We start from the raw sequence: 23,681 nt of genomic DNA, 5'->3' as shown, positions 1-23,681 counted from the left end.
ATCTTATTAATATCTCTCAAATAAAAATAAGACCAATATCTGAAACTTGTAATTTATATAATACACCTAGTCAAACTGCAGAAAGGTAGCACGCTCTGCCAACTCTTTGAACATCTTTAACGTTGGTAAACAAATCAGTTTTGATTGATGAGCAATGTTTTTGCATATATGGCCAAAGAAGCTTTGCCTGACAAAGGCAAAGAATCTCTTCTGCCCTTGCATGAATTTCATCTGGCTCCAGGTATTTTCTGAAATGCTTGGTGACCCGTCTTTAGATACTGTCCTTAAGATAAATCATTTCAATTGTCCACACACTAGAAAGTAAGGGCCTGCCCTACTTCCTGGAGGCAGAAGAATCAGCACTCACTGTGGGGAAAGAGGCACGTGGACAGCCTTGGCCATGGGGTCCGTCCATCTAGGGAGGGATGAAGACTGGGGAGGGGATGCCGAAGTGAGCCACAGAGCTAAGAAGAAAAATGGGAGAGTCTGTTTGGGGAAGGGGGAAGCCGTGCTGGAGCCGGAAAGGATACAGAGAGAGGTGCCAGCAGGAGGCTGTGTCTCCTGGAGGACAGGAAGATGCTGGAGAACGGGAGAAGGATCAAGAACTTCTCACAAAGTCACTAACAACTGCAGAAGAACCTCGGATTGCAGGGAAGAACTGGAGGGTTAAGAATGCAGATTTCAAAGATTAAAAAAAAACCCAAACTGTCACCCCCTCCCTAAGGCAAAGACTAACCTGAAGAGTGAGGACACTGGCATAGTCCTGAATAACCACTGATTTATATATGAGTTGATGGTGGCTTGATGGTGGAGCCGTGAATCTCAGAGCTCTTGGGTGCCCTGTGATGATGCAGTGTCACACTAGGGATCGCTAGGGGCCAGTTAGTGACTCACAAGGTCCCCAGCCGTGGCCAGCCCGAGGCAGGCCACGGGCACAAGGAGAAGAGCCGGTGTTTGTGCCACGTGACCAGGATCATGCAGAAGCCTGTCTGACCTCAGAGAAGCAGAGAACCTTACCTTCCACACCATGTGACATGCTTTTCCTGGAGATCCCAACCAAGACAACAAGAAGAGGACCACTACCCCTCCCCACTGTGACAGGCCATTCCAAACTTTCCCTTGATCATAGAAGGCTCCTGGCTCGAAAAAAGGCCGTACTTCTATAAGGCAAAGGGGCAACTGTCTCTGTCGAGGCCTGGGCAGCCCCTCCTTTCCAGGGAGCCTGCAAGGGCCCATGGCGGCTGGGTAGGGAACTGTTCTCCAGACACTAGCCTGAGGGGAAGCAAAGGCTCAAGCAGCACCTGTCTGTGACTGTTCCAGCAGGACTACCCCAAGGCCAGCACAACTGATAGATAGGCAGCTGGTCTAAGGAGGATACCAGGGAAGCCTGCTCACCCCTCACAGGTTACAAAAGGGAAACCCGGTAGGAGAGAAATGGAGAGCGAGCCAAGCACGATCTGAATCTCCAGGGAAGCCACTCAGAACAAGGCAAGCATAATAATTACTATATTTTACACTTACACAGCATTTACTATGTGCCGGGCAATTTCCACTCGTTTAAATCTCACAACAGTCCTCTGAGGTTGGAACTATTATTACTTTCACCTAACAGATGAGAGAAAACTGAGGTTTGGAGAGTAACTTATCCAAAGGAGCAGAGTAGCAAGCGGCAGAGCCAGCATTTGACCCAGGCAGTCTGGCTCGTGTCCCTCTTTTTAATTGCTCTGCTATCCTGCCACATCACGGGTGTTTTGAGGCTGGAAGGCAATGGCCACTATCAGCAGGGCTTCAGGGGACTGTGAGGAGAGCAGTTTTAGCCTGAAGTCCAGAGTGGAACAAGAATTTAGAAGTGAGGACATGAGGCCTCAGCCTGAGCCAACCGGTAGAAATAGAAAACACTAGAAATAAAGAGGATGGCATCTCAGAGGTTGAGGTGAAAGATGTCAAAAATAAATGCTAACCCTGGAAGGAGGACAAAAATGAAAATTATGTAGCTGTAACTTAATGCATCTGTTTATTCCCTATATCCTGTTCATCTGCAGAGACTCCCTCCCATCGTTATAAAAATTATCATGCACATAAACAGATGACTGCAATAAATATGGCAAGAAACTAGCATTGCCAGAGAACTGAAAAGGAAAAAAAGGAGAAAGACTGCTAATCCTAAAATTGGGAGTTGAAAAGCCCCCAGATGACATCAGCCTAAATTCTTCTGGAAAAGCGTGACAGAAAGCTGGTTCTGGGGACTTTCTATTCGGGGTTGGCCATTTTACCACAAGAGACACAGAGCAAGGGCCAGGAGGAGGAGTCAGAGGAGATGGCTGGCCTTGTCCTCCTGCTGCTCCTCATCTTCTTCCTCCTTGGGTGCAGTTACAGATTGAATTGTGTCATCCCCGCCCCCAAATTCAACATTGAAGGCCTAACCCCCAGTACCTGGGCGTGTGACCCTATTTGGGATAGGGGCTTTAAAGAGGTAACTAAGTTATAATGATGTCTTTTGGGTGGGCTCTAGCCCTCTGTGACTAATGTCCTAATGAGAGGAGGAAATTCGGACACAGGGTGTGTGTGCACAGAGGAAAGACGTTGTGAAGTCAAAGGGGGAATACAGCCATCTGGAAGCCGAGGAGAGAGGCCTCAGAATGAAATCAACCTGCTGACACCCTGCTCCGGGTTTCCAGCCTCCAGAACTGTGAGAAGATACACTTCAGTCGTTTAAGCCCCCAGTCTGCGGTATAGTTACGGCAGCCCCAGCAGACTAATACAGGTGCCTTCCCTTGGACTAAAAGTGCACAAGAGAGATTTATTAGCTGTCTCACTGTGTAGACATGTAACTTTCCCGACCTAAAACAGACTGACGATCAGCGCTGAGAGGGCATCACGCAACCAGTGAGGTCAGAGGAGAAAATGACTCAAGTCCCTGCAGGCTTCTGCTGCCCAGTTTCCAAGCACCATGACCCCTTGGTTCATGTCCTTGGTGTTACCCTATGAACTACCCCAAGTCCCTTCAGATTCCCTGTGTCCATGCTCTGCCAGGCCCCTGAATCACCATTCTTAGCACTGCACCTAATTCATCTTCAGCAAGTACTGTTTTAACCACGTCACTCTCACTCAGCAGGTGCTCGTGGTTTCTCATTAGCTACAAGATAAAGCCCAGAGTACTTTGCTTATCTCTTAAGGCTGTATGGGGTCCAACCCCAAGCAACCTCCCCAAGATTATCCCACCGTGTCCCTAAGGGAAGCTTCTAGTTCAACAAAATTAGCACCTTTAACTCATTTTCTTGGACAGAGTGGTACTTGTCCATTTCTAAGCCTCTGGTCCTGTAATCCAACCCCCTCCCCAAGAACACCTCCCCAGTCCAATGCTGCTCCAGGCCCCCTCTTACGTGACTCCTCCCCAGTCCAGTGCTGCTGCAGGCCCCCTCTTACATGACTCCTCACCAGCCAACTCCGAAGGTTTGCATACCACTTACCTGGCAAACATTTAATACCTGGCAAGCTGGGCAGCTTTTCATGGCTAATTTTTCTGCACTATGAAGACCTTGAAAGTAAATATCTAATATTCCTTGTACCTCTCCCCATCCTCAGTCTCATACAGTGTTTCTCATGGCTTAAGTACAGTATCATTCACTAAACACCAGGGAAGAGGTGAGGAGGAAAAGGTGTGAAGAGAGAGCTCATAGCCATCTCTGCCCTGTTTAAGCAGCTCAAATCTTACAAGTTTCTTTATCCTTAGATAATTAACTGAGAATTTATATTAAACTTACTATCTAGATGTGTGTGGTCTCTTCCCCTCAAGTTTCCTTCCTGAAACACTGTATATGTTTTGGGAAGGGGTGCAGAAGTGCCATCAGATGAAAGTTAGAGTGGGCACTCCTCACTGGACCACAGCTCCTTGAAAGCAGGACGCTCGTGTCATGCTTACCCCCTACTACCTGTGCAAGTGATTCCTTCAATACATGGATGGATTCATGGATGAATGGATGGATTCCAAGGCTGACCAAAAACATGTGTCTTTCTAGGGACATGTCACAGCAAGGAGAAGGTCCCATTCTTCCTCTTTCCTCCAGTTCTCTGACCCAACAAACACAAAAGCCACATCACACCTGGAAAGTCCGGTACCTAATACCAACTTCCATTTCCGCCATTGAAACTGCAATAACAACAATTTTCTCTGATTGGAAACTGTCCCCAGTCCTCCCCTGGTCTGCATGGAAAGGAGAGGGTGGGCTTCCTCCCATCTAAAGTAGCAGTGTGCCAAGACAATTACCTTGACTGGTGCCAAGGCCGTCAGAGACTTTGTCAGCAAGTGCTTTGGTGACTTTAACCAAAAGAAGTGGAGCGTAGGTAGGAGCTGAAAACTGTTAAATAAAACCTAAAAGCTAAGTCAGTCTTACAGTTCTTACGTCTCTTACTTTCAAGGGACCTTCCTTCACAACTGGCGAGGTAAGGAAGTTAGTCTTCTCCTGAGGCAAAGGATCACTTTGACTTCTCTCGGACTTACTAAATCACTTAATTCTTTGTTAAATAAGCAGAGAAGAAAATTGTAAACTGCTGGGTATAGTTGCTGTTAACACTGTGCTTGCTCCAGCGATTATGAATAATAACCAACTTTAAAAACCATAACGGAATACTACTTCAACGTAAAATCAGTTTAAAGCAAATGCAAACTTTGAAGCTCTTGTAAATGGAGTCGCAGAGACATCACTGCCCACTGGGAAGTCCCCACCCGACCATCACCAACGTGGGTGAGAACACTGTTACTGGCCCCATCCTTTCTGCTGGCTGTGTTGTCTGTAAGACAGGTCCACACTTACGCTGGACAGCTGCTGAGGAGGCCTGTTTACTGCCTCTAAATCCACCAATGAGAACAATTTGTTCAGATTTAACAAAGCAAGGATGTGCAGGTACACCTTGTGACATGAGGTAAAACACTGCTATTTTTAGAAAACCTGTAAACAGGCTTAACTGTTACAAGGAAAAGAACATGCTGGGCCCGGCAGCCTGAAGGTGACGAAAGGATGCCAGGGACAGTGCCCAGGAACGTGACCCCACTCTCTGTGGGGCCCCACCAGCATCCTGTGCCACTCTCCTCTGCCTGCTGAATGTCAGGGACCACAGCTGTAAGAGCAGACACAGAGCAGAGAAGGGGAAAGGGTGCGGCAGGGGGCAGAGGGAAAGGCCAAGGGAAAAATTTGAAAAAAGAAGAGAAAATGTGAGAGGGAGGAAGAAAAGGGAAAGGGAGAAGATGGAGGAGATGCAGCAACGTCAGTATTTTCTCAAACGCAAACTCTCCAGTCACTCTCAGGGGCAATGTGGCAGGACCTCCAGCTGTCTCATGCCTGGTCAAAATGCCCAGTATTTCTCTGACATTGCCACTAGACGATCAGTAAACAGACTGTCCTATCCACCTTGTGGAGCTGGAGTCCATCACCTTCAGTTGATAGTACAATGCTCTGCCCCACCCATCCCCCAACAGCCAGAACATATTTAGAACGATCTACTCTCAATTTTTCCATTTATACTAAACCATGGTTACCAACGTTTTTCTCTTTGCTGGGAAATCATGGCAGAAAATGATGACTCCTCATGCATTACTATGGAAACCCTAAAACTTCCTCTAGAAACCATCAAAAAAGGCAGCACATAACCTCACTCTGACTTTCAATCACGATTCTCTCCAAGGAAGAAAACTGAAAATGAGATGGATTCATTCCGAGTTCCCTTTTCCAATCAAACAGATGGGATTTAGATAAGCTCTTAAAGCAAATTGTGGCTCACATAATAATACGTAAACCTATCTCAAATCTCAGAGGCTTTTTCTAAAGAAGATTCCGATAATTAAAACATTCCTGTACAACTGAAATTCCATGAAAGCGATACAGTTAAATAAAGGCTCTCAGCTAAAATATTTCCAAGCCGTGGCCAAAGGGCCAGAATACTTGTGCCCTTTGCGCAGTTGATTAACATACTGATGATTATCAAGTGTAATACTAAGTAAGTACTTATATAACAATTTTTTTCCTATGCCTTTGTTCAATGGTCTTGAAAAATCATTCAAAAGAATTTGTATTTGGAAAGCACCTACTATGTGCCTACCACAATGCAAAGAAAGCTCAAGAACAAATTAAGCACAATTGTTATCAGAAACACTCTTCTAAGTCTGTTGATTTAGGATCCTTGTGCAATGCATTCAGATGAAGGTGCTAAATTCACAGGGCCCAGTGCAAGCACTCTCCCAGTGCAACTCCATGTTGAAGAGAAACTAGCGTTCATCACGCTCTTACCGTGCACCAACCCTGTGCTTACAGTGTCCTGTGGTCAGTTCCATCCCCCCCACAACCTTACTAAATTGGTTTTATTACCCTGCCTGATACAGATCAGGACCCAGACAAAGGCTTAGAGGGATGGAGGGACCTGCCTGTTGGTCACAAAGCCCTGATCAGCAGGAGAACCAGGACCAGGCCAGCATCAGCAATGAAGGGCTGGGGGGTTTCTGAGGCAGATGATGCAATCTGACTCTGGGGAAAAAGTGAAACCCCAGTATGCAAAGATATGCAAAGTCCACAGATTAGAAGGAAAAGAGAACAAGACCTAAAAACAGCCACAATGAGGGCAGTTTGGGCATCTAGATGGGAAGAATGAATGGAATCCACTACCAGCATGAACCAGCTTTGATTACTGCAGGCCCTGAGTCTCTGCTGAAGGGACATGCAGACCTCCAGGCTGGAGGAGCAGAGCCCCTTGATTGACAGCACCACCCAGAAGGCCTGCAGTAGGGAATGCTGCCCCCTCCACCACCACCACACACACACACACACACACACACACACACACACACACCCCCCAGCAAAATTAGGAGGAAAGAAGGAATGGGCAGTGGGCAAGCAAACATACTCTTTCACTAAACAGTACTGGGTTCATTATAATAAAATTGCAGCAATTTGCCCAGGCCGCAAGGTTTTAAACGCTGGGAGGTATGCTAAAAGCCCATGCTGCTTTCTCCACAGGTTATTACAAGTGAATTAAATGGACCAGAGTCAGCTTCAAACCACTGAATTTTCGATCTGAAAGGAAGCTCAGAGGTCAACCGGAACAATTCTATCACTTCACAGTTAAGGAGGCACAGGACTTGTGCAGGTCCTACAAGCTGGCTGGTGGCAGACCAGGCCAGTCTGTCCACTACGCTGTGTCACACGCTGTAGGGTCATCACAGCAAAGTCTCAGTGCAGTGAAAGAACTGGCCTTCTCCTTGGCCTTGGGCGAGATGCAACTTAACGCATCCTACAAATATTTTACCCAGCAGCTCAGTCCCAAACCACACCGTCTCTCCCTGAAGTTTCCTTTGAATAATCACGCCTTGATTCTGGAGCTAACATGGCAGGGTTAAGATTTCAATCTTCATAAAGTATTTTATGTTTCCGGCCATTACAGAGTTTTTCTCAGGCTGATTCACCAGTTTGAAAAAAAAAGAAAATTTAGATGACTAACATTTAATGGGCACTTGCTGATTTGCTGGATTCTTTTTTAAGCTATTTACATCTAGGTGCATGAGAATGTAAGCCCAGAATTGTTAAAAGAAGTAGAAAATAAGAAGTAACCTAAATGTCAAACATCAAAGGAAGGGTAAAATCAAATCATAATATATCTATGTGATTTTTTCTTTTTTTAAAGATTGGCACCCGCGCTAACATCAATTGCCAATTTTTTTTTTTCTTCTTCTCCCCAAAGCCCCCCGGTACATAGCTGTAAATTCCAGCTGTGAGTGCCTCTGGTTGTGCTACATGGGACGCTGCCTCAACATGGCCTGATGAGTGGTGCCATGTCCGCGCCCAGGATCCAAACCAGCGAAACCCTGGGCCACTGAAGCGGAGAGCGCGAACTCAATCACTTAACTTAACCTGGCCACAGGGCCGGCCTCTCTATGTGATTTTTTAAAAACGTTATACAATCATTAAAGTTACAAGTATGGAAACCTCTCATGTTACATGGTGAATGAAAAATTTATGCAGGAAAAGTACATGCAACAAAATCTCGTATTTCTACAAAAACAATAGCAATGCACATACATGAAGGTGAGTGTTTATATGCATGTGTATACATGTACACACATATCATATATGAACATGTACACATACACATAAACACATATAAAATTTATACCAAAATGTTAATTTGGGGGGTGGGGGAGGAATGAAATACAGGTGATTTTTAAATTTTTTCCTTATTTTGCATTTTTCTAATTTTTCTACTATAGAAATTTATTTTTCCCTAAACAGAAAAGAAATTGTTTTTACAATGTTCAAACGGCTGGCTATCTAGGCAATCCTACATGTGTCTGACGACCTAAACCTCTATCCACACTGAGCCCGCCCCTACTGACGAGGCACAAGGCCCCCAGAGTCTGAGGACTGTGCTGGTTCCTGCCCACAACCAGTGGCGGTAGCTGAGGAAGGAGCACGCTGGCACTGTACGCTCTCCTCACTCGGAGCACAGGCAAGGACGGTAAGGTGGCACCTCCCATCCTGAAAAGGGCGACTTTGTTTTGTTTTCCCGGCATCTCTTTTGTCTCAGAGACCACAGATTGATAGAACAGCTCCTGCACCCTTGGACTCTCAAGAGAAAGTAACTGTACTATATATTCCCATATTTAGGGATGGAGGGTGGGGGGGGGGGGTTGGGAAACAGGACAAAAAACACAGGTTTGGTGTTTCTAACTTTCAATGATTTTCTTTTGTAATTTCAGAGGCACCGAGTGATACCTCTTGCTCCAGATTCAGGTGCCTTCTTTCTAAAGCCAGAGTCTTTGTGAAAACAGAATGAGAAAGGAGCTGTCCCCTCACCTCCTCCCAGCTCTCAGCCTTGACAGCCAACGTGGTAATTTAACTGTCAAGCACTGAGCAGCACATCTTTCAAGAGGCTCCACAGACCACTCCATAATCTGACAAAGGAATAACAAACAAACAAGGGCTTGAAAGCTTTTGTGTTGCCATGGCAACTAGCCTAGCTTTCCCAAACTCACAGAGTAAAAACTATTCCACCAAAAAAGAGACTGTAACTAACAAACCTGACATTTTATTAATGCTTCTGTGCATGCCTGATCAGTGTTTCCAAAAACAGCCATAGCCAAGCTACCAACCATGTCAAAACTGCCCTGGACTTGGAAGTCTAGCAGTAGGTTTTTGCTGTCCACATTGAGTGAGCAGAGCTGTCAGGCTGGTCCACTCAGCAGACATTTCCGGGACTCACACCCACCACATAAGGAGGCTTCGACACTAGATACCATGCAGTACCTACATACATGAGTCATAAGTAGCTCAGCTTCATGCGTAAATAAGGTGTACAGTCAAGACGGGGTGAGAGGGGCCGGCCCGGTGGCGCAGCGGTTAAGTTCGCACGTTCCGCTTCTCGGCGGCCCGGGGTTCGCGGGTTCAGATCCCAGGTGCGGACATGGCACCGCTTGGCACGCCTTGCATATAAAGTAGAAGAAGATGGGCACGATGTTAGCTCAGGGCCAGGTTTCCTCAGCAAAAAAGAGGAGGACTGGCAGTAGTTAGCTCAGGGTTAATCTTCCTAAAAAAAAAAAAACACACACACAAAGATGGGATGAGAGAGTTCAGGGAGATAGGAGGGTCTCTCTGTGTGTCCCCATACCAAGTTTCCCTTCCAGACTCCTGCCACAGACCAGAGGCCTATAAAAAAACAGACCACAGACTGGGTCTGTGATTGCACCCTTGGAATGGGGAGGCCAACCCACAGACTTCTCTGAGTAGGAATGGTACCAATCCTCTGGAGGGATGATACGGGGATGTCTCAGGTACAAAGGAGTCAGGTGTGCTGGTTGCTGACCACGGTGCCCAGTCTGCATTCAACTGGTTAAAGCCGTGCCCACTTCCAATATAACATTATCCTGCTGTCACCTTTGATGTCATGCTCTATAGTCCTCCCGTATATCCAAAAGATGGCAAGAGCATGAAGGTCAACTTAATGAAAGGACACTGCTGGTGGGGATACAAATTTTTTAGAGGGCAGTTTTATGATACTTATCAAACACCATAAAAATTCCAGAGTCTCTGACCCAGCTATTACACTTAAAGAATTTATTCTAAGAAAATAATCATGAATATGCACAAAGATACTGTAAAGATATTAATTGCAATGCTGTTCATAATAGAGAAAATTTGGAAACAACATAAAATTCAATAACATGAGAAAGGTATTAAATCAATTTTAATACAGCAACACAAAGGAATTCTGTGCAGCCATTAAAAGGACTATAGAAAAATGTTCCAACTATCCTAACTCAAAAGTTTTAAAACACGTAAAATATTCTTTTAAAAAAATACAGATGTAGATATATAAATAACTATGAAGGAACACATCAAAATCATAACAATGGTCCTCTCTGAGTGGCTTCATTGTGGCATTTTTTTTCATTAATCAAATTGGCTACAATAAAATGCTATTAGATAACTTAAAAACAATAGCAGCTTTAAAAAAAAGAAGAAAAGAAAGAAAGGTCAAAATATATTTTGACCTTATCCTGTTCCCAGAAAGGGATATATTCTGTATGAAATTAAAGATGCTTAGAATTTTCTTTCCTCATTTTATACCCACCACCCAAACCTCCAGTGACTCCAACAACGTTTTCTAGTCTGCCAAACCCGAGAGGCTTCACCAGCAAACTTCACAGCCTCTGCTCCCCCAGTTCTCACAGAGATGTACTGAGCGCAGTGGAAGAACCAACCACATAAATAATAACCAGAAGGTTGTTTACTGGTAGTCTCCGGATCACTGTTCTTTTGGGCCTCGGGATTGATAGAAAAGCACAACTAAGCCAATGCTGACGAGGCAAAGCAGCAAACATTTGGTTAGTACAAGGATTTTTCATAGACCTTTAGCGATGTTCTTATTCCACAGTACAAAGTCCTCCCCCCAGCCAGTCACAGGTTGTCACTAATGACTATGCACACAGGAACTGTCAGGCTTATGTCTATTAAATCACCTTTCTTCCTGCGAGAAGAGTGCTTCGGGATGGGCTTTTATCCTTATTTATGCACTTATCCTCATTATCGTGTTCCCGATAACAATCTGTATGCTATGTTCTAGCCCCCGGAGGAAGCAATGCTCAGTTCTTAACCAAGGTTATTAAAAAATAACCAGACGCCTCCAGTGTGCCCTTGAACAGAGGAGTAGCCAGTATGTACAAACATGAGCCAATCCTATAGCAAAGAAACAAGCTTTGTGAATGAGAACAAAATCTAATTGCCACCATTCCTGCCAAGCCCCAGAAGACTAGCCTCTCACCTAAAAGAATCAGGTGTCCACCAATGCCAGACCACGTTACCATGGGATTTCTGATGACTACAGATCCCTAATCCTCGTATACAACCACACTGGGCTAGGTACTCAGACACACAGAAGGGAGGCTGTACATAGGCTCACTCAGCTCAAAGCTCTGTGCCAAGGTCAAAACTAGTTTAAAAATTGATAGAAGCATGGGAGAGCGAAAACTTGGTTATATCCTATCTTCCTGCCAATTGCTGCACAGCCAACAGCTTTCTATCACCTGCTTCCTGTAGGCCCCCTGAATGTTCGTTCCTGTCTTTAGCGATGGGGGAAAGAGCAAAGCAGTCCAAATGCAGCTCTGGTCACCCTCCTTTCCCTCCTTTCCAGGCATCCATGGCACCTCCTGCCTCTGGCCAGTTCCAACTCTCAACCTCCCTCCATTTCCCGTCATGGTCAGATGAACTCATAGGACACAGGTCCACAAGAGGCTTACCCTCCCAGCGCTAGGACATTCTCAAGTTAATTTACAATCAAACAAAATCTTAGTAAATAAAATATCAAATTTACAACTATCACAGTTCTTTTACTATTTTCAAAGAAAACTCTCCCCTTCTTTCAAAACACCAAAGTTAGCCTGAGAATTGTTCAGAACAACCAACTCACCCGGCTCTGTGGAACATCCACAGCTGCAAAGCAGGTTAAACCAGGCATGGTACTTTCTTCGGAAAGTCGATTCAACAATCCTTGAGGCTACCTAAATATTTCCTAAAAATGCACCTCCACCTCCCCTTCTTCTCTTAACTCGAGGTCACTAATTTTTTCTAAGTCATAATGACTTGTCACCCTCCTTCAAGTTGATAATAACACACTTCAACTGCACCAAACTGCAGTTTCCATCTGAAAGGGGTAAAGGGAAGGCGGTTGCTTATGTGAGTGTGAGAACCACCAAAGGAATGTTTGCTAAAGAGGAGGTAGAGAAACCGGTCTGACTCACCATGATAGCTACCAGAACCTACTGCCTTCCTAATGTAATGGTTTCATTTTTTGCAAATACAAAACCACCTGTTCAGTGGCATTATTAGCTCTCTCGTTATGGGCAAAATTATCTTCCTGATGAATTTGCTCCAAATTATTATTCATTAGCTATCAAACTGTAAGTAATTATTCCCTTTAGGGAAAAGATGTAATTTGCTGCCCTGACTAGACTCAGACTCTGGCCATAAATATTTTGGTTAATCATAAAAGTGCTTTGTTTCTCTTATTTGTGCCTACGGCCCCCACAATAAAAAGCAAGTGCAAGATCGCAGCTGGGATGCTGATGGAGACAAAATGCCTAGTCTCCTGGGAATATCGCAACCTGGAATAAAAATACAGTATTTCTCAAGTTTTAATCACTCATTTCTTCACTGAATAGCTCCATAGAGCTTCAGGCTGAGATGAAGCCATGCTTCCTGGAGTTCAAAACCTGGAGGGTCGCAGGTAAAACTGTGAAGCCAGAACCAATAGCTGAGCTGTTACTCTGTGAAAACGAAACGTGTGGAGTTATGTGGCATGAAGGACCATCGCTGCTGAGTTGTAATCGATTTTACAATATTCCTGCTTCCTACAAGAGGAGTCACATAATTACGGCTGAGAAATCACTATAGAATGTCTAATTAGTCTATTTTCCTATGTATAAAAGAAATAACTGTTATTTTATTTTCATGCATACTTAAAAAAAAAAGCATAGAAACTCAGAGATATAGAAGACCTCACAACAGTGTTCAGATCTTTGGGGCTAAGAATTCCCTTTAAAATTGGCGAAAGCTTTAAATCCTCTCCAAGGAAAAAAAAATCCACAAACAAAATTTTGTAAATACATTCATAGAATGTATTGTTGCTCCCTTAAAATTCATCACAAAAGCCCTTTGAGGTCCTCAAACTGCAGGTTAAGGATTTCTGCTTCAGAGCTAACATCTGGCCCATGCCTCAGTCCAATTCTCCCATTAAGCCAACACAAAAAACAATTCCTCTTTCACATTACAGCTCTTCAAAACAGCAGAAGGCCTTCTTCTTCCAAGTGACCTTGATTAGGCATTATTTTTATACTCCTTTATCTTCCTGATCACACCCATCTTTTCCCGACGCATACAGGTAGAATGTTCTGGAAAATGAAATGGCAGGCCTCAAACTGAATTGGGTTGCCTATCACTGAAAATGTACAGAGACTAGACTCTCACTTGTTCGGGGAGTTGCAGAGAAGATGCAAGAATCAGGAGAGGAACTGGAATAAATAGCCCCCAAAGTCTACCCCAAACTGCGATTTCAAGATTAAGTGGTACTCCAACGCCTGTGCGTCTATGTCCTTCACAGGGGTGGCACTAAGAATGAAATTCTGTGCTTCCCACAAGGATCAGCCAGGCAGAGCACGTACTCTAATTCTGATTCTTCGCATTAGTTTGAGCAGAATCAACCTTATTTTTACCCCGAAAGAAAGCAAATTCCTTCTGGCATCTAATGTCTCATTAATTTTTTGGAAGTCACATCTTGACTTCTATTGAGTTCTAAGTGGATTAAAACCCCTCTACCTTTCACACATGTGCTGCTAAGTCACATCCCCCACCACTGTCGGCAATTCATTTATTCAGTTTGTTCATTTAGATAACATATTTTTATTGATAGCCTACCATGTACCAAGCATATTCTGGAGATACAGCCAGGATTGAGGCAGAAAAAGTCCCTGCCTTCACAGAGTTTACACGGTGGCCTTACACACACAATCTGAACCATGGCTCTGGTTCTAGAATTTCCAAGTTTCCCATTAGTTTTCCATTCTTGTGAAATAGCCACAAGAACAGAAGATAAAATATCTGCTTTTCCTTGAGGATAAAACACCAATCCTATGTAGGCCACAAAGAGCTTTCGGATCATTCTTCTTGAACTTCACCTTCAAGGTGAGAAATTCTGACTCATTCACTTCAAGTGGAGATTGAGAAGAACATAATTATTACATCATAGAATGTTAGAAGATAATAAAGCAAAAACATGAAAGACAGCCACAATAAGGCCTAACCTTGCAATTTTCCTAAGAAAAGAGCACAGAATATATGTGCACAGGAAAACTGTAATTATACACTCCTAAAATTCCTGGAGAAGAATCCCTTCTTTTTCATCTATTAATTACAATGGGTCTATGGAGTGCTAAATAGTTTCTGAAGTAATTTTGGAAAGTGTTTGCTTTCCACAATTTTAAATGCTGAGAATATAATTAGCTACTTAAATGCAAATACTAATACATCAGTTGTGCCCACAGTGAACACTCTTTGCACAACACATGATTTGATACTAATCTATGCCAAGATTTTCTTCCACAATCACAAATTAACTAAAACTGGCCACAGGAATTCCTTCCTTACTGCCAAAAAGCTCCCTTTTCAAGCTTAACACTTTCCCATCTAAATATGAAGGTGCAAATAGCTGGGAAGGGAAAGACGGAAGGAGGAGAAGGGAAGAAGCGATTGAAGAACATCTTAGGGCAGACGCTATCGCAGCTACCGCACTAGAGACTGCTAGTTGCCCCCAGTAGCTATTCTCTCCTTCTTCCTTAGGAACAGAACCACCAAATTAGCTGGGTAAGTGGCTGTCCCAGAAAAAAGATAGCATTTCTCAGCACCCCCAACAACTAGATGAGGCCATATGACTAAGAGCTGGCCAAGGAGATGCAAGCACAAGGACGTGTGAAGTGCAACTTTGAGAAGTGTTGAGGATGGTGAAGCAACGAGACACGAGAAATCTGGGTCCCTGATTATCAGGAATTCAACACAATGGCCCCAAATTAAACTACCTGTGGACTTTGCTGATGTGAGAAACAAACTTCTAACTTGTTTAAGTCACTGTAATTGGGCGTTTTCTGTTGCTTGTAGCTGAATTTAGGACACAGCGAACTTATTTAATGCATACAGTACTTCTCTTAGGTGGGTATTATCATCACCATTTTACACAATGAGGAACTGAAGACTATTTCTGCTAGGTCCCTCATAAGCAAAAGAATCCTATACATGAAGAAGAAAACATGGCGGTTTGAGAAGCAAGTAGCATATCCTGATGCAAAAGATAAACACCAGCACTAACTCGACTGCCATACAAGTTTTTTATACAGAACTCTGAGGGTTAAATAAATACCCAAACCAAGATTTAATTCAGGTACTTGACTTAATATGGAAAAGGAAAGACACCCTTTCTGAATGCACAATGTACTAGCTGTTTATACACTAGACTGCCACTGCTGCTACTCCCAACACCTTCTCTCTCAGGTTAAACCACAACGAAGTTTCCAGTCTGGCTTTACAATTTCACCCAAATGACAACACTAAGCCTTACATAGCACAGTTAAATAGTCCATATATGGTGATACTCAGGCATTATCTTGGCTTAAAGGTCTCAAGTACACTCAAATATTCTCAAAGACCCACAAATTACTAAGGCTCCTGTGGTGCATTGGTTTATCATCTCAATGAATAAGCTTCACCCAAATGACCCCTACCCTCTGCCCCCTTTCTTCACTATATTCCCTTAAAAGTTAAATTTCACTCAAGCAAAGTTACCACTTACACAGTAAGAATTTATGAGGCTTTCCTTTACTTCTTGACACGTGGCACTAGGTTGGGCCCTAAGTGTGCTCTTTCTTTTGACACTGTGCATTGACTTTTAAATATGTGCCAGATAGTCTCGTTTTAGACATAAGAACCCTGGGTCCACTTTCAAACCAAAGGAAAAAAACCTCATGGAAGTACTTGCTTTGGGCAAAGCAGCTCGTGTTTTATTGAAGCTGAGACTTGAAACCAGGTTTGTCTGCTCCGAAGTCCTTTCTCTTAACCACGGTACTATTCCTGACTCTTTCATCTCACTCCCTATAGGACGTGTGCTTTGAGGTTGTTGCCCCACAGGTGACAGACTGGCATCTCTCTCTTACTGGGTCCCCATGTGACTACAACAACTTGCAGAGTAGCTAGTTTGGGTTAGACAATGTTGACACAGAAGAGGCAAAATGGTTCTCCTATGACTCTGAGCCCCTAACTCTAATCAACAAAGCTACCAGGGCTCAGGGTAGCAGCTGACAACCTAAGGTGACACTACTTAGTATGGAATACAGACAGCTAAGGAAAGAACCAAGAATGAATATATAAACAGGGCAGACACGAAATTAAATATTGACACTGCCTACAGAGCAAAGGTTATAAATACAACAGAAGCACAGAAGTTTCCTGTTAGAGAGAAGGAGACTAGGAAAATGGTCCCCTCACTAATGATTAGTTACAGAAGGCTTCAAAGAGGAGAATTTCAGGTGCTGTCAGAATGAGGAAGTGGCTAGTGACCTTTGCAATAAAGACGGAGGATGTTGAACCTCATTCAAAGGGCAAAGGGAGAAGAAGGTTCTCAGACAACGCACTGATACAGGCACACGAGTTATGTGATAATAATGAAACAACACAGGAGCATTTATTTTGGTTTTTCAGTGCTTCCTGTGCCAGGCTCTGTGCTAGATGCTGAGGGAACAAAGATGAATAAGTCAATGTATCTTCTCCGGAGGGAGACAAAAGACAAACACAGATCTACCCATCCCATGTTAACACTGAGCTGAAAGTGACCAAGGGGGCTGAGCAAACAGAAGAGGTGCTCCGAAGTTGGCCTGGAGGTTTAGGGGAGTTTACTGGAAACAAGCCTGAAGTTGTTTATCTGTTTAACCTGGCAGTCGAGGGCCAGAGATCTGCTGTCAGACTGTAGAAGTTCAAATCCCAGCTCTACCACTCAAAGCTCTATAAATTAGGCAGACCACTTAACCTTTCTGGGCCTCAATTTCTTCATCTGTAAAGACGAAATAAGAATGAGGCAGTCCTGAAGATTAAAACTTAGAAGACAGTCTGGCACATGCAGTAATCAATGAATAAAAGTTACTTAGTTATAATGTTGAATAGAATAACGAACGTTTATTCAACAAGTGAATGATTTCAACAATTTAGGGGTGAGGGGAATCAAGAGGAAGTCTTCCTTGAATCCTAATGTCTACAATGCCTATGGGACACCCAAGTAAAGATTTCCAGTAGGCAATTGTATATGCAAGTCTAGAGACAGGTCTGGTGCTGGGGATATAAATTTGAGAATCATTAGATGGTTGAAGTCATGAGAATGGATGAGATCATCTAAGAAGAGACAGAGGACAGAGAGGAAGGTTATGACCAAGTTCTGACAGCTCAAACATTTAGAAATCAGGAGAGGAAAGGGAGCCAGCAAAGGAAGACAGGGAGGTAGGAGGAAAATCAGATGTGTGGTAACCAGATGAATAAAAAGCAAAAGGACAGGCATCAGCAAAGGCACAGAGGTGTGAAACGGCAGTGTGTGTGTGTGTGTGTGTGTATATAGACATGTGTGTGCAAGGTGGAGGCGGGGATGAGTTCAGTAGTACCTGAGCACAGACTGAGAGGCAGGGGTGGGGGGGGCGGAGGGGGGCATGAAGACTTAGATAAAAGCAAAGCCAGAGGGTGACAGATCTCATATGTCAAGTCAAGGACTTTGGACGATTAAGAGGCTCAGTGGTTTTAACAAGGACAGAGGACTGCCAAGGTGTGCAAACTTATTATGATAGCAATGAGGATGATGTCTATCAGAGGCAGAATAATGGGCCCACAAAGACGTCTAGGTCCTAATCCCCGGAGCCTGGGAACATGTTAGGTTACATGGCAAAGGGGCATCCAGGTGGCAAGTGGAACTGAGGTTGCTAATCAGATTACCTTAAAATAGATTATCCAGATGGGTCCAGTGTAATCGCAAGGGTCCTTAACAGTGGAAGAGGGAACTAGAAGAGACCCAGAGAAATGGTAGCATGAGAAACACTTGACTAGCTGTTGCTGGCTTGGAAGATGGAGGAAGAGGGTCACAAGCCAAGGAATGTGGCTGCCTCCAGAGGCTGGAAAAGGCTAGAAAATTCTCCCCTAGAGCCTCAGAAAGAAATTCATTTCTGCTGACACCTTGATTTTATCCCAGCGAGACACATTTCAGACTTCTGAACCACCATATTGAATGATAATAAAGTTGTGTACTTTTAAGCCACTGAGTTTGCGGTAATTTGCCACAACAGCAAGAAGAAACTAACACAATGTCCTTAAGAGATGAAAAGATTGGAATCAGGAAAACCAACTAGGAGGCTGTTGCGTTAGTGCAGAGGACAGAAGATGAAGGTCTGTCAGGAAATGGGAACAGGGTAGAAAAGAAGGCGGGGCTGCTCTGGGCATCAACCGTTTCTATCAGATGGACACGTAGGACTCGTCCTGGGACATGTGTGTTTCAGCAAAGTTAAGATATATCCCCACTGAAGAAAAATCTACCTAGTAAACTGAATCGGAACCTGCTGCCACAGGAAGGTTAAAACAGTGGTCACCCATCGTCACGCTGCTCTTTTAAGACGGCACCCCAGGATCTGCCTTTTCTTCTTGAATCCTCCTCATATGTTGAGCTCAGTTTTATATTATTTCCAAAAGTTAGAAAAATGTTTTTATAATTCTTGAGTCTCTCCTCTACATTTCTCTGACACCTATAAATGCCTTGCCTACATGCTTGCAACACTAATAATTTTCTCTCTCAAGAGCTACCTTCTGTGTGTTTTTATGCAAGTAATTCATGTTCATTGTAGAAAAATTACAACACAAGCAAAAGAAGAAAAAGTGAATCATTCTAATCCCACTCCCTTTAGATAGTCATTTTTTGCATTTTCAGAGGTATCTTGGACAATGTTTTATTAATATTTATATATATTCATGTACTCTGTAAAAAAAAAAAAAGACAGGAACCATACTCTTCTAAAATGTCATGCTTTTCTTGCCAGGCAATATGATGAATCTTTCCAGGAATATAAATAAACATCTAAAATATAATTCTTAAAGACTACTAGGTATTTCAACATAAGGACATACCATAATTTATTTACTCCGTCACCTTATCACTGGACACTTGGTCTTGTTTTTCCTTTACCCCCAACTTCTGTGTTCCCCCGCTTCACCATCTTTTCATCCGGGTGTTCTGCGACATCACCGCAGTTTGCCCTTAGGTAGCCTTGCTGCAGTATGTGGCTCCTACTCCCACGATTGCTCTGAGTGGCTGCCATATCTTCCCCATCTGATTGACTGCTCAGATCTCCCCGACCTGTCTTACCAGCATGGCACCGTGTAATGTGAAGACAAAATGTTTTTACAGTAGGACAACAAACTCGACCTTTGTCAACAATGTTAACTGACCAGCAATATATATCAGTCTGAAAACGCCCCAGTGCCAAAGCTTTGGTTACTACGACTAAAAAGTTCCCTACTTTATTATTGTTTATAGTTCTTTGTTTATAATTAGGAAAGCTTTGCTACATAGTAGTCTTGACTCATTTGCAAGTGACAAAAAAAACCAACTCAAGTAGCTTTAAGGAAAAAAAAACGGTTGTTTCACAAAACTTAAAATCAGATGTGGTCAGATCCAGATGCTCAGACAGTATCAGGAAGCTGTCCTTCTTGACCTCTTGACTCTGCTGTCAACAGTACTGCCTTTAGGTTCAGCTTGGGAGGGTTTCCCCTTAAGGTGGCAGCAGTAGTGCCAGGCTTCTGTCAATATAGCTCCAAGTCCAGCAGAAGATTGCTTCCTTCCTCAATATCTCAAAAAAAAAAAAAAATCTTGGAACTGGCTCTGATTGGACCACTAGGGCCATAGACTTGTCCTTGTGGTCTAGAGAATGGATAGGCTCATGGACTTAATTAAAGCTGGGTCACAGGCCTGTGTACTAAGTGTGGCCAAAGACATCAGATACAATTATCAGAAGGAGGGGAACAGATGCTGTGTAAGTACCATAGACCTCCATGCAAGGACGGAACTCTCCAGGACAGTGACTTTAACTGTATGGGGTCACAAACCCCTCTGAGAATCTAAAATAACCTCTCGATGGAGGAAAATGAGCAAAAGCACAAACATACACACATCATTTGGCATATGACACGGACTGCAAATTTATTTGCCCCACATAGACAAAATACACAAGCAGCCTTACAAGGAGTTATGTTTCTCATTCATTCTTTATGCAAAAATTAATGGATATCTCCTGAACAATGATGGAAATAAATCTAAATTTTGTCCCCCCTAAACAATCTGCTCAAAGGCAAATTTCAACGAGAAGGTTGAAGTTGTTTCACTTGAATAAGAAGTTGAAATTATAAAGTGGTTTTGAAATATAATGCAAGTCATCTTTAATATTTAAGAACTCTTCATTTTGATAGCAACTAGTTCTGAAAAAAATGACTCAAAGACACACAGCAGCCAAGAATCAAAGCACCTATCTTTCACCTTGACAAACAGACAAGCTTGTATCAAGGAACAAGAATGCTCCAAGATTTGGGTTGAATTCATGTTGTGCATTTCCTTTGTCCTCAAATCCATGAGATCATCTTTGGCAAAGACTGTATCATTGATGCACTGACGTCAGCAGGGAAGGGATTAATAATCCATGCTTTAATAAAAAGGTCTTCCAAATAGAGGCACCCTTCAAACACATTCTGCAGTGTTTCCAGAAGTCTGCAGATTTCTGTCCATAGAAAGATCAACTGACAAGGCATAGTCACACTGTACTCCAGCATACAGGAGCAATTTTTCCAGCAATGAAATTCATATGGATATCTACCTCCTTGATAGTGGCAACCTGATCAAAAACAACCACCCAGCATGGTAAGCTGAGAAATACAAATGTATATCTAATTCATATAAATGTACGTGTGTGTATGTATAGGTATATGTATACACATAAATACATATTCACAAAGGAAACGAATAAAGAATTAACTCCTCCCTGACAAATAGTTCCAAGTGGGTTTTTTATTCCCCTCAAAATAAATTAGTTTAAATTTGTGCCTACAGTTCAATCAGATGCGTCAAAAATTCAATGTCAAGAAATTCAAAGAATTTCTAGCAGTAGGGAATTTCATATCGTGGTCCTGTTTCATGGCTGTTATATATGTATATACATATACAAATATACATATGATATGACATAGAGGTAAAACATAGAAATATATGGTTTTTTTAAATCTATTGTCTTAGAACATAAGTTCCACGAGAATAGGGTCTTTGTTCTCTTCACTGCTGAATCTCTCTTGGCCAAAGATCTAAAGCCATGTTCATCCATCAATTTTATCACGAAAAAGGTTGATGTTTTGTTCACCATCTGACTGTCCTTTGCATCCTATTAATAAAATTCAGAACATAACAGGAAAAAAGGGTATTATTTAATGTCCCCCCAAAACCACAAACCTATGAACAAAAATTAAGCAGGTGAAAGCACAGAGAGTGACAGGGCTTTTCTTCTAGACAAAGTGATTAGGGGCATAGGAAGGAGAAAAGCAGGAGGAAATCAGGTTGGGCCAAATCGTACACGATCCTCTAGGCCATGGTGAGAACTTGGATCTGATTCTAGGTATGACGGAAGCCACTGGAGGGTTTTGAGCCAAAATGTAACAAGGTCCAATTTACAGCTTAAAAGCCTCCTTTTGCTTCTGTGTGGATAACAGGCTAGAAGGGCCAAGGGTGGAAGAAGGGAGAGTAGCTAGGAGGCTCCCTTAATTCAAAAGAGGGATTGGGCTGGCCCGGTGGTGCAGCTGTTAAGTGCACACGTTCTGCTTTGGCAGCCTGGGGTTCGCCGGTTCGGATCCTGGGTGCAGACATGGCACCCTTTGGCAAGCCATGCTGTGGTAGGCGTCCCACATATAAAGTACAGGAAGATGGGCACGGATGTCAGCTCAGGGCCAGCCTTCCTCAGCAAAAAGAGGAGGATTGGTGGCAGATATTAGCTCAGGGCTAATCTTCCTCAAAAAAAAAAAAAAAAAAAGAGGGCTAATGGTGGCTTGTACCTGGGTGACAGCAGTGGAGGTGGATATATTTTTGAAGGTAGAGACAAAACAACATGTAGAGCCGATAGACTGGATATAGGGTGTGAAGAGAATGGAAGAGTCAAGGTTAACTCCAAGGTTTAGGCCTCAGGAAATAGATGGTGCCACTTGACACAACTGGGGGATGCTTTAGGAGGAAGGGGTGGTGGGGAGGAATCAAGAGTCTGTCTTGAACATGGTCAATCAGAGATGCCTACTGGACACCCAGATGAAGATGTCACTTCGATAAGTGAGTCTAGATTTCAAGTCAAGACTGCAGATAAAAATGGGGAGTCCTAAAATCTGCTAAAATAGTACACATGGGACTGAATGAGACTCCTCCACAGGAACAGCATGATTCAGCAACAACATAAGATGTGGAGCTTCTGCTTCACCAAAACAGCAAAAATGGATAGGTTTCATCCGCGCTTCATCTGAGTTCAGAGGCCAAGCTTATCCTTCCAGTTGGAGTTTGGCCTGGCAAAGAAACTTTGCTTGGACCTGAGCTTCAGAAGTCATGAGGCATCTCCAATCCTAAAGTGATACAAAAAACAAAAAAAAAAGGAATTACAGAGAGATTAATGCTCTCCCAGACTGAACAAATTCTAACTCCTTATACCATTTCAAAGATGTCATTAGCTTTTCAAGTTTCCAAAAAGGGCTCGCCAAATAGAAAAACAGGAGAGGTTATTCAGAGAGATCTCAGTAATTTCATCCATTTGCATTCTAAAGAGATGTGACCTAACTGATTCCTCCGAAACCTGCCTCAAAATATTAGATTTGCCAGTCAGTCTGGAACTTCTCCAGTTGCGTGTGGTTTCTTTTCCTCGGCATTACAACAAGCAAGTTTGCAGAAAAGGCTATTGTGTTAAGTGAATCCAAGGTTTGCTCTCTTCTCACGAAGAAGATCGATTCTGCCTGTATTTTCAACACGCACACATATAAGGTCCTCCCTTCAGCTTTACTGTCTCCAAGCTTTCTTCAGGAAAAAAAAAAAGCCACCCAGAGAAGGATGATCCTATTTTGTTATTTTCAGTTGACGCTAAACATAGTGTAAATGAAGTCCAGTGTCCACAATCATAACAGCAGAGCATATTTTAATTCCCACCAACAGGAAATTGTTTATTTCAAGGCACGAAAATGGCATTATATGTCACCTAATAGTATACATCAGCATTCAAAGCCACCCTACTGTTAAGGTATCATAGGACATTAGATCTTAAGGGCAACTTTAAAAGCTGTAACTGGGAAAAAAACATTTTTGTTTTTTATTTTTTTGGCCAGCCCACCCATCTTCTCAAGGCCATAAACTAAGTCTGTGTAGACTAAAGTGTAAAGTAAGTCCGCATGCATCCATGGTGGCAAGTTGTGTTCCCAGAACCCATCATTCGTTCATTCATTTATCCTTTCAACAAATATTTGGTGAGCATGTACTGCGTGCTGGGCATTAAGGCTCTGTGGCCACAGCAG

At 43.1% G+C, this 23,681-nt stretch overlaps 1 protein-coding gene across 5 annotated transcripts in view; it reads right to left on the bottom strand.

Moving 5' to 3' along the window:
- Positions 1-23,681, bottom strand: part of SYT16 (synaptotagmin 16) — a 260,034-nt gene that overhangs the window by 159,434 nt on the left and 76,919 nt on the right. Inside the window, exons 1-2 of one of the 5 annotated variants that reach the window (XM_070513727.1) lie at positions 11,950-12,216; positions 9,299-9,570 (exon numbers count right to left, since the gene is read on the bottom strand). The exons of 3 other annotated variants lie outside the window; for them this stretch is intronic. The gene's annotated coding sequence lies outside the window, so the exon portion shown is untranslated. Of the gene's footprint in view, positions 1-9,298; positions 9,571-11,949; positions 12,217-23,681 lie in introns of those variants that run through there. One more of the 5 variants, XM_070513728.1, reaches the window with a different exon arrangement.

The sequence above is a fragment of the Equus asinus genome, chromosome 7, assembly GCF_041296235.1.
Source record: "Equus asinus isolate D_3611 breed Donkey chromosome 7, EquAss-T2T_v2, whole genome shotgun sequence".
In the NCBI taxonomy this organism is placed as follows: Eukaryota; Metazoa; Chordata; class Mammalia; order Perissodactyla; family Equidae; genus Equus; species Equus asinus.
The sequence above is the reverse complement of the archived record's forward strand: the minus strand, read 5'-3'. Positions and strand labels throughout refer to the sequence as shown.